General features: G+C 38.9%; 1 protein-coding gene across 1 annotated transcript in view; it reads left to right on the top strand.

Annotated features, from left to right (window-relative positions):
• LOC111869153 (protein unc-80 homolog) overlaps positions 1-8063 on the top strand; it is a gene marked incomplete in the record, with an annotated part of 381072 nt that overhangs the window by 146172 nt on the left and 226837 nt on the right.

The following is an 8063-nucleotide window of genomic DNA, read 5'->3' on the forward strand; positions in this document are numbered from 1 at the left end:
AGATTTGAAAGGCGTCTTTTAAAGATATGAATGTGATCCAAGAATTTGAGATGACTGATTGTAGATGGTTCTTATGAGGAAGTCTCTTAAATATCTTTCCTAAGACTGCTGTCTTCTGAGATGTGTAGCTGTGTAGTCTGGTAGTTAGGCACCAACACTTCGGAGGTACCTGCTGTCTATATCTTCAGGGTAGAGGAATAAAGTATTGGTGCTTGTCTACCAGACTTCATGGTGTAGTCTTATTAATATTCAGAACTGTAAGACCCTTAGATCTCAAATATCTTTCTTTTCCTTCTCTTTATATATTTTTCTATTCTATTATTCTATAGAACTCCAGTTGTATTTTATCTTCTTTGGAAATGACATACAACTGTATACTTTAAAAGATAAACACTCCTTACAGAATACAAGTATTATGTGTGCGTTCACATTATTTCCATGGTATAAATTCACTTGCACTAAGTGGCAATGAAGAATCTCTCAAATTTTCAGCACTAAAAATTTTCTCATTATCTTTTTATGGCTTCATTTTCACAGATCAGAAGCGTAGCTGCAGCAAATCACCTGATGTTGTATCTCAGGGAGGCTATGCAACCAATTTTGGAGCTGGCCTTGGTGGTGGGGGCACTCGTGGTATTGAGGGTCAAATAATGGCTAGTGTTTTCAAAGCTTTGGTTACCCGACTGGTGAAATCTAGTAAGGAGCTTAAAGCACAGGAAAACATGGTAAGATAAATCATTTATTGCTGCATGTCTTCCAAATATTATATTTCATAATTTTGCTGTGCAGTTTGTAGAGAGTAACTATATGAAACTAACATGGCATGTGAATAATTGAAAATTAATTAGAATATTTTTTTGAACTATTTTATATTAGGAGCCTGGGTAGCATAGTGGGTATAGAAACTGGCTACAGGCTGGATGACTGAGGGATTCTGATTTGAGTCCCGGTAGGGTCAAGAATTTTCTCTTATCCAAATTGTCCAGACCAGCTCTGGGGTCCACCCAACCTCGTATCCAGTGGGTATTAGGGGCTTTTTCCCTGGGGATAAAGCAGCAAGGGCGTGGAGTTGACCACTCACCTCCAGCTAGTGTCAAGGCCAAGAAAATGTGGATCTATACATCCACTCCCCATATGACTTTATGGTGTAGTGTTTAATTCATTGAGCACAGGGACAACTTTATCTTACTATTTTATGTTATCATCCCAGAATTAAACTGTAGGCTGAAAAACTACATTTTGTTATGATGTGCTGACCTCCCAAATTCAGGCACCTTCAGCTAACTTTTGGTCCTAAATATCTGTTATTAGAAATCATGAAATAAACCTGTTAAATAATTTATTTAATTGTGGCATTTATTTCATTCGCTCAGGACAGGATCCAATAATGGGCTATTGTGAACATCATGGATTGCATAATTTCTGTCAGCATCTTAAGGACTCTGGTCCATTGTGCCTTTTAACATTATGAAGGTTTCTTGGAATACTTTCATGAACCCTGTCACCAAACATTTGGCTGTCACTTCATGGCTACCTGACAACTTGAGATGAATTTTTTATGATAGGCTCCAGTCACTCTATCCCTTTTATCTGCTGTTGCTCCTTTGCTTGTTGCAACTAAGTGTAATGAATGTGTACTCACGTAGTATTCAGTACTGTGTATTCACAGTGTAATGTACACAGCAGAGACGTTTTTAATCACATACAGCATGCATGAATAGTTACAAGCCTCAGAACAGATACTAAAGGAGATTCAAGCTGACATTACAAACATATAAGATTATGCATGTGATGCAGACAGTAATGACAACTAAAACATTGTAGAATGGAAGTACTTTACTGATTACATCAAGACAGTCTGGTTGTATGCAAAGAGTCTATCACAGCTTCTGTTAGCAGGAAACTACAGCACTCAAACCATAATTAAAATGTATCTTGACACAGAATTTAACCAAGTCTTCCAGCATGTATCGCTCAGTATCTGCCTCTGCAAAACTCTGAGAAGTTCCCTTGTATTTGGATATTGTTCATTAGAAAACCTGACACCAAAATGAATCATGGGTTTGAAGCAGACTTGGACATACTTACTTACTTACTTACTTACTTACTTACTTACTTACTTACTTACTTTTGGAGCTGACCCCATCTTGAGGAGAAGCCAAATCTGCAGTTACTCAAGAATTTCCCACCATTTTATGGAACCCGAAGGTTCATTACTGTGTTCACAGTAGCCCTCCACTGGTCCCAATCCTGAGCCAGATCACTTCAATCCATACCATCCCTACCTATCTCTCTAAGATCCATTTTAATATTGTCCACCCACCTATGCCTTGGTATTCCCAGTGGTCCCTTTCCTTCTGGCTTCCCCACCAATATCCCATATGCATTCTGTTTCTCCTCCATTTGTGCTATATGCCCTGCTCACCCCATCCTCCTTGACTTGATCATTCTAATTATACTTAGAGAAGAGAGAAAGCTCCAGCAAGGTCTTGATATTATTGAGACATGGTGTGAGTGCCAGAACATAAGAAACAATGAAGATAAGACTCAGGCAATATTCTTTTCTCATAGACTTTGTCCCCATGAGGCTCTTCTGACATTGAATGGATGGAATAACCCCTTTGTCAATCATGTAAAATATATCGGTGTAATCTTCTGTAAGAGGATTACATGGAGACTGCATGAAGGAATCATTTAAGCCAAGGTCTTCAGAACATTTATTAGAACCTACTCCATATTAAAAAATGATCATTTAAACGCCAACATTAAACTGATCCTCCATGTGACACTGATCAGATCAGTAATGACTTGTGGTTACCCCGCATAGGAATTAGTGGCACATACCTCTTAAAATTGCAGTGCCTACGAAACAAAATTCTCCTCACCATTGGAAATTTTCCAGGGTCACACCAGTCCGCAATTTGCACATGGCTTTCAGCCTTCTTTTCTATATGATTACATAATAAAATTATTTAGGCAACAAGTGGAAGTCATACAAAATCATGGGAATGAACAAATACCCCCTTGTATGACAAGGTAAGCCAGACATAGAAAATATAAATAAGAGGCTTAAACTTGGCGGTGGTCAAGCATACAAATATTCAAGTGACTAAGCTGCCGTTATAGCATAAGCTAGATAAGTTAGGCATAATCTGCTTTGCATAGCCTGTACTGACAGGGGTTGTATATAGTGCAAAAGGGGAATTTTCAATAAAATGCTATGTGTGTGATATATACAGTTGATTAAAGGCCAAGCATATTCATAAGAGACAAAACTGTCTTGTTGTTAGAGAGGATGTTACATAGGGTTCAGCTGAAAAAAAAAGTGTTAGTCATCAGTCTCAAGAGGCTTTATGCCAAGATGAAGCAACTGGTGGCACACCGCCAGCCGTAAAGTAACTCTGGCTTGTTAGCAGCTGCTCCTTAGGAAACAGAAGACTTTACATGATATGATGTTCTATAGAGTGTACATTAGTTTGTCTGTTATATTTGTTGGCAGTTGTGAGTCTTAAACTTTAAAAAATCCAATTATCAGCCCAGTCCCCATGTCTGTTCAATAATACAAGGAAGTTATTACCTTTGTTGACCTGTAAATGGGTCTGCGCTTCATGGTGAATGATGCACTGCTGGCTGCAAGGCGGATACGAATTTTGCCGATGAATAAATATGCATGTTGGCCGATCACATTCAGGATGAAGTAGTTACAATTCACAGATCATGGGTGGTGTTGAATCCTGTCCCTCTGCCCATAGACATTCCCCGCACTGGCAGTAGAGGTTTTGACTTACCTCTTGAAGTTTTGCTGCAGGAATATTTGCAGTTTCCCTATGAATATTTTCTTTTAGTTCTTCTGTATGGGGGTTACTGCTGTAAACTTTGTTCTCAAAACAACCCCAGAAGTAAACATCACAAAGATTAAGATCAGATGAACGTGCTGGCCAAATACCACTGCTGATAAGTCTGCCCCCATAGCCTGCATAGACACACGTGCAGTGTGGGCAGTAGCTGAGTCTTGCTGAAATCTGCCATAGGGTCATTCCATGTGAAGTCATCCAGAGAGGTTGCTCACCATTTTCAAAAAAGTTAATATTTTGAGCACCTATTTCTACATACTTTCACACTTCAAAAATATTTTAAAAACATTGTAATCTGCTCGGTTCTCCCGGTACAGCCGTTTTTATAATGCGAAAAAAAAAAGCGTTTTCGGCTGAAATGGAGGTTTGCGTTATCTCCCATATCTCGATAACTATTGAAGCTAGAGACTCCAATAAGAAACCAATTTGATTCCCATGGTATGGACTACAAATCATGTCATTACAAGTTTTTATTCAACTCAGTTCCTCTGGGTGTAATGAAGCTTGAAACTTGCCTATCGATTTTGGGAAGAACGCTATTTTCACCTTCAGAAACCAATGGGAGGGGAAAGTATCAGATCTGTGGTTTCTACCCTTTGTTGTTACTTACATGAGGAATATAATCACGTAGTTTTGAACCCCGTACCTATTGTCCAAAATTTTCCAGGAGCTTCCAAACTTTTCTCTGGGCCCAAAATCGGTCATTTTTAGCATCTCATTTCTACGGTGGGGAAGATCCGAGAATTTTGAAACTCATAGCAAATAATGTCCTATTCTAGAATAACATGATGTTAAAATTACAACTTTGATATTCAACTAATATGGAAGTCTTTATAATGCGGAAAGACGCGTTTTCGGTTGAAATGGAGGTTTGCGTTATCTCCAATATCTCGATAACTGTTGAAGCTAGAGACTCCAATAAGAAACCAATTTGTTCCTCATGATATGGACTATAAATCATATCATTACAAGGTTTCACTCAACTCACTTCCTCTAGGTCTAATTAAGCTCAAAACTTACCTATCGATTTTGGAAAAAACGTTATTTTTAACCTTCAAAAACAAATAGGAGTGGGCCGATTTTTGGCCCAGAGCAAAGTTTGAAAACTCCTGAAAAATTCTGGAAAATAGGTACCGGGTTCAACCTATGTGATTATATTCCCCATGTAGGAAACAATAAAGGCTAGAAACCACAGATCTGATACTTCCCCCTCCCAATTGTTTTTGAAGGTTAAAAATAACGTTTTTTCCAAAATCGATAGGTAAGTTTTGAGCTTAATTAGACCTAGAGGAAGTGAGTTGCATGAAACCTTGTAATGACATGATTTGTAGTTCATATCATGAGAATCAAATGGGTTTCTTATTGGAGTCTCTGGCTTCAATAGTTATCGAGATATAGAAGATAACGCCAACCTCCATTTGAGCCGAAAAAGCGTTTTTTCGCATTATAAAAACGGCCGTACCGGGAGAAATTTGAAGTGTGAAAATATGTAGAAATAAATGTACAAAATATATATATTTTTTTTAAATGGTGAGAGACCTCTCTGAATGACTTCACATAGAATGACCCCATAGAGTCTTCATCCTTCTGTTAACTCTGGAAATTCGACCATATCAGAGCGTCTTCAAACATCTCTGTACATGGTTCAGCAATGGTGTGAAAGAACAGGCCTTTCCATCAATCCCAATAAGACGGTAATTATACCGTTTACTAGGAAGAGAAATATAAAGGGTCTTAAGGAACCGACTCTCTTCAATAAGACAATCCAGCTCTCCAGTGATGTCAAGTACCTTGGTCTAGAATTAGACAAGGGACTGACATGGAAAAAGCAGCTGGACAAAGTCATTAACAAAGCCTATAAGGCTTTTTGGAAATGCAGAAGCATGTTTGGTAAAACTTGGGGACTGCAGCCGCACGTTATACATTGGATATATATTGCGGTTGTGAGACCTATAATTACTTATGGTGCCACAGTATGGTGGCCCAGAGTTAAACGCAAGACAGGCAAGACAGAACTTAGCAAATTGCAAAGGTTGGCTTTCTTAGGTATCACAGGAGCATTTCGAACATCTCCAACAGCTGCACTGGAGATACTCCTTGGACTCACCCCACTGCATTTACAGCTGGAGGCAGAGGCCAGGCCAGGAATTTACCGTCTCCAATGCAGTGAACAATGGAAACCTAGATCTGATGGTTTTGGCCATGCATACATGACTCAGGACATGAAAAAAAACCTATATTACAAATGGGGTCTGACAAAATGATACTGAGACATGTATATGAAAAACCCTTCACGGTCAGATTTCCTGACAGGAGTGAATGGGAAGACATGTTTTGGCCCGATAGAAAAGGGGGACTGATCAGGTATACAGATGGTTCCAAGACAAATAAGGGCACTGTAGCTGGTGTGTACTGCCAAGGCACAAGGTGGAACTTAGTTTCAGCCTTGGGCAGTACACAAAAGTATTCCAGGCAGAAGTATATGCCATTAAAGCATATATTATGGAGAATTTAGATAGGAACATCTACATTCTATCTGACAGCCAAGCTGCACTTAAAGCGCTTGACAAACACCGGATCAATTCAAAATTGGTCTGGGATTGCCACCAAACTCTCATGGAACTGGCCAAACATAACAGGGTACAACTGATATGGGTGCCAGGGCATGAGGGTATTGCTGAAAATGAAGCGGCAGACCAGTTAGCTAAAATTGGAGCTGAACATCCATTCATAGGACCTGAACCAGCCTGTGGCATCTCTATAGGAGTTGCCAAACAGGCCATCATGGACTGGACTAACATAAAACATAAGAAATACTGAGGATCCTTAACTGGACTCAGGCAAGCAAAGGGACTCATACGAGGACCTTCCACTAAAAGAGTGAAGGAACTGTTGAAGCTAAACAGGAACCAGCTATGATGTGTGGTAGGACTACTTACAGGACACTGTCACGTCAAAGGACACCTGTTCAAATTGGGGCTAAGTGATAATCCCACTTGTGAGAGGTGTCAGACAGAAAACAAAACAGTCACACATCCTGTGTGAATGTGAGGCTTTAGCTTATTTAAGACTACATCACTTGGGTCACTACTTTTTGGAACCAAGTGACTATTTTTATGGCCCCCACATCCAGAATTCTGTGCTTCATTTGAAGCGCGGGGTTGCTGAAGGAATAATTAAAAAAGGGGAAGCACAATAGACCACTGAGGCCGCAGTGCAATGGCCGAGAAGGCCTACCCCTCATACATTCAATTCATTCATTCATTCATTCATAACTCTGGAAAGAATTGCCCTAGAATGACCACTACATATCTTTAACAATTAATTGTGCCATTAAAAAACACAGGTCCAGGAAACCTTTTTGCCCTCACACCACACCAGGCACCAACTTTCAGTGAATGGAACTGGAGAGACTGCAGTGAATTCTCTACTCTTGCACCCCTTGGTAGAACTGCTATCATACCTTGAACTGGGGTATGGTGGCAGCTGTATCTAGGGGCCCAGTTGAATTGAAATATCTTCATATTCTTTGTATGTGGAGAGAGTGATAAAGCCCATTTAAAAAACAATGAGTTTATTTAATTAAAAACTGGGAAAATGAGTGAAGTACAAATAAATACATATAAAATGTAAAGAAATATAGTTTTCACTTTCAACACAAATGCAAGTGTGTATGGGATACATCAGTATGTATGATAATTTTGGCACTAAATATGATATGAGTTTTAAAGAAATTTGGACAAATGATTATTTCCTTTTTTTGGCAGTGAAGAGCCCTCAGTGAACTCCTGTAAGATTATGCTATACTAGTTACTACATCTGTTCCATATTTGGAAGGCCAGTTGTTCATTTCCTGAGACTGTTTACTGTGAGTGATGGTGGGATACATCCATACTTGTGATTAAACCTATGTAGTCATATTTTTTAAACTCATCTGGTCTCTTCTGTGTTTCTATAATTTCTATTTCAGGCTGACAGATGGTGACTGATCTGTGTTCTTTTTTGAATCAGAACTGCTTTATTTTTCTTGTACTGTTCTTCTTTAAGAGATCAACTTAATTCAGTGTGTTTTCCTTTCAGATAATTATGATTCTTAATTATCCTCTTAGAGTTCATTACATTAAGGGTACACTTACTCGTACAAAGAATCACTGAATGATTAGGAAATTGTAAAGTTTTTGTCACCCAAAATCTTGCACATCTGAGTGA

The sequence above is a fragment of the Cryptotermes secundus genome, unplaced genomic scaffold (assembly GCF_002891405.2).
Source record: "Cryptotermes secundus unplaced genomic scaffold, Csec_1.0 scaffold821, whole genome shotgun sequence".
Classification (NCBI taxonomy): Eukaryota; Metazoa; Arthropoda; class Insecta; order Blattodea; family Kalotermitidae; genus Cryptotermes; species Cryptotermes secundus.